This window comes from Cervus canadensis, chromosome 2 (assembly GCF_019320065.1).
Source record: "Cervus canadensis isolate Bull #8, Minnesota chromosome 2, ASM1932006v1, whole genome shotgun sequence".
In the NCBI taxonomy this organism is placed as follows: Eukaryota; Metazoa; Chordata; class Mammalia; order Artiodactyla; family Cervidae; genus Cervus; species Cervus canadensis.
Window position 1 is genome coordinate 113,957,853 of NC_057387.1, and position 3,920 is coordinate 113,961,772.

Sequence of the window (3,920 nt, forward strand, 5' to 3'; positions counted from 1 at the left end):
CCTCTGAGACCCCCTCACCCTCACCTTCTGAGACCCCGTCACAGCCCTCACTCTCTGAGACCCTGTCACGGCCCTTACCTCTCTGAGACCCGTCACAGCCCTCACCCTCTGAGACCCCGTCACAGCCCTCACCTCTGAGGCCCTCTCACCCTCACCCTCTGAGACCCGTCATACACCCTCCACCTCTAGGCCCTCTCACCTCACCCTCTGAGAACCCCTCACCCTCTGAGACCCTCTGCACCCTCTGAGACCCTCACAAGCCTCACCTCTTGAGGCCCCCCAGCCCTCACCCTCTAGGCCCCCTCACCCTCTACCCTCTGGAAGACCCTTCACAGCCTCACCTCTGAAGACTCTTCACAACCTACAGCTCTGAAAGCCCCCTCCCTACCTCTAGACCCCATACAGCCTCAACCTCTGACCTCACCCTCGACCTCGGTGAGACCCCGTCACGCCTCACCCTGGGCACCCTCACCCCTCCCCTCTTGAGACACGTCAACAGCCCTCATCCGTTCTGAGGCCCTACTCACCCTCACCTCTGAGACCCCCCTCCCCTCACCCTTCTGAGACCACCTCACCCTCATCCTCTGAGGCCCCTACCCTCACACCCTGAGACCCCCGTACACCTCAACCTCTGAGGCCCTCTCACCCTCACCCTCTGAGACCCCTCACCCTCTGAGACCCCTCACCCTCTGAGACCCCGTCACAGCCCTCACCTCTGAGGCCCTCTCACCCTCACCCTCTGAGACCCCCGGGCCCTGCGGGCACTGACCTGACTCACTGGTTCCCCCCTGAGCTGCTGACGCCTTGACAGGTGCAGCCGAAGGGCTGGTAGGGAAGCAGGGCTGGGTGAGCCGGGCCCCCACACTGTCCTGACCGCACCCCTCCTTAACGCTAGCAGGCAGTGGGCGGGCTGACGACACTGACAGCGCGTGGGACTCCCCACCGCCTGTGCCGGCCCAGATCGGGGCTGCCTGGGAGATTCCTGGGGGAGGAAGTGGTTGCCAGTGGCCGCCTCTGTTGACACCCCAGAGAAGCAGTGGTCTTTCTGGAGACAGCGGAGCCGGTGGTCCAGACCTCCCGTGGTGCAGAGGCACCTTCCTGTCATCTCCCAGGTGGGGCCGCGTGTCTGCGGTCAGTGTACCCACCCACCCCCGCATCCTGGCAGGAAGGCCCTGCACCTTTGCATGCACGGCACCCCTGCACAGCCCACTCCGGGTGGGCTTCCTGCTGCTCTGCGCAAGGGCCCCACTTACCCCGCCCCTCCACCAGCTAGCCTCCTCACCGCCCCTCCTCAGAAGCCGTCCTTGCAGACCACCCGCTCCCCTTCAGAATGTTCTCTCCATGGCTCCTCCAGGCCCTCCCGGAGTTCTGTTCCCTCCCCTCTGAGCTTTGGGCCCCAGACCCTGCTCAAAGGGACCACTCTGCCCTCCCCCTGCACCTGAGGGCAGCGCCTTGTCCCCCTGGGCCGGGGCCCTCTGCACCGGACCTCAGCACCTCTCCCGGCATGGCCTGCAAGGGGCTGGGGTGAGTTTGATCCCACCCTGCCCGTGTCCACAAGCAGAACCTGGGGCTCCATGAAGGGGCCTGGCTGGCCTCCTGACTTGGGAACCAGGTACCGTGCCCTGAGGAGGGGCCTGGGCTCACCCTGCAGACCAGGCTGGAGGGTCCCACTGTGGGCTCCTCCCCTGCCATCCCTCCTCTCTGACCATCCCCTCCCCACCAGCCCCCAGCCTCCGCAGCCCTCTGCGCCCCTCTGCAACCTGGTGTTCAGCCATAGAACTTCTGAATTTTTCTCGTGTCCTTGTCCTGGCCTGTGGCCAGGACCCCACCTGCTCCTGCACAGAAGGGCCTCAACAAGTCCCATTCACGGGTCAGCAGGGCCCAACGGAGGAATCCAACTGGGTGGCCAGCACCCGGAAACAAGCAGAGTCTTGGCCCAGAGCAGGCACATGTAAACATGAGTGGCTGCGGCCTGGAGTGGGGTGCAGCCCCCCCGCCGCCCCAGCCCACAGCCCTGCAGCCGACTCACCATCCCCCCACTGTGGAGGGAGGGCAGGGGCTGGGTCCATTCCTCCAGGTCCACTGGGTCCCCGGGGGTCCAAGAGGCCTGGCCCCACCAGGCGGGCTCCAGAGTCCAGACCAGACCCATTCCCACTGCCGGGTGGGCTCAGAACCGTAAGGCACCCTCCACAGAGCAGGACGGGGCAGGGCCCATGGCTCTGCTGCTTCTTCAGGGCTCAGGCTCAGACAGAGCTCCGTCTCCGAGGCCCCCCACCCTCACTGCTCAGCGCCCCTGGTCCCAGCACCTGCCTCTCCTGCTTCACACCTGCCTGAGAGCCGTCGTGGCAGCCTGACGGGGGCAGGAGTCCTAGTGCCGGACTGACGGCTGGGGGCTCCCCCCACCCCCGTGTCCTGGCCCTTCACCCCTCGGAATCGTTGGAGTTTGAGAGAAAAGACTACCAGCAATGCTGCAGCTGGGGGACACACTCCTGAGATTGGAGGTTGGCATCACTGCCCTGTCCAGATGAAACCTCTTCCAGGGAAGTGCCCGGGAGGCAGAATCGCTCCCAAGGAGGCTGCCGGGCATGCCCAGGACCCCCATCCCCATCCCCACCCTCACCCCCGGGAACCTCGCTGCCTCCGGGACCCCCTGTCCTCCACCACCCCCACCCCAGGCCTCCTCCTCACCTGGGGTGGGAGTGATGTCCCCGCCATCGGGGGACAGGAGGGAACAAAGCCCTGAGAGCGGTGGGCTCAGGACTGACCCAGAATGAGGGTGAAGGACCCTGAGGACACCCAGGTGGGACGTCACTAGCCGTTCAGTGGGGCCACTGGCCGAGGGCCTTGACCCCCCCAGCGGTCCCCCCCAGGGCTCCGTGGCTCTGTGCCCACCCTGGCCTTGCTCTACGCTGCTCTGCCCCTTCCATGCCCGCCCTAGCCGCCTCACTTGTGGGCACCACGCCGGACACGACTAGCAGGGCGGTGGGGAGATGGCCCAGGGGGACGCGCCCGGCACAGGGGGAGCCTACACTCACCTCTTGGGGTTCACGGAGGGCAGGTCAGGACCGGGAGGCTTCCAGAAGGAGGCAGCCCTGAAGCTGGACCTGGGAGGTGGGCGGGGCGGAGTGGGGAGGGGCTTCCTGGAAGATGGAAGGGCGGGAGCCGCGGTGTCTCTGCGCTGGAAGGGGAGGCTGGAGGCGGGGCAGGCCGGCCTGGCTTTCACAATCTGGGCGCAGCTGGGCGGAGGGGAGTAGCGCTGTCCGCGGGGAGACATGGCCACTGGTGTGGGCACAGGGGCTCCTGTCACCGCCGCCCCCAGCCTGAGGCAAAGGAGCACTGGTCTAACACTAACACTGCTTCTTCGTTCTTCCTGGACCTTGCAATACACCAATCCGGTGTATTGCAGGGAGGACAGTTTACCCTGATTACTGACCGCGGGCCCTTAGATGTGGGGGTGAGGTGGGGGTGGGGGGGTGGGGGCAGCACCTCACTAACCTTGCCCAGCCCCAGCCCTGCCCCAGGCACCTGGGTGAGGGGACCGAGGACACCCCGGGGGCCGGGCCTCTGGGCCTTGGGCTCAGCCGTCTGTCACTGCCAGCACTTTCTGTTCCCCTCTTCTCAAAACCAGGTCTGGGAAACAACCCCTCCACCCCCACCCCGCCACTGGTCTGGCCCCAAAGCGGCCTGGGGCTTGTTATTTGCCATGCTGTCACTGTAGCGGGCAAGGCAGGGGTGACTATGGGACACCATGCGGGGGTGGAGGAGGAAGGGGGACACCCGGGAAACTGACCGGGGTGGGGGGGGGGATGGGGACGCTGCCGGGGAAGGGGGAGGAGAGGGGTGGATCTGCAGGTCGTCCTGCCATGGGCCTCACAGCTCCCCCCACCCCAGGCTCACTGCTCACCCCTGGGGGCCATCCT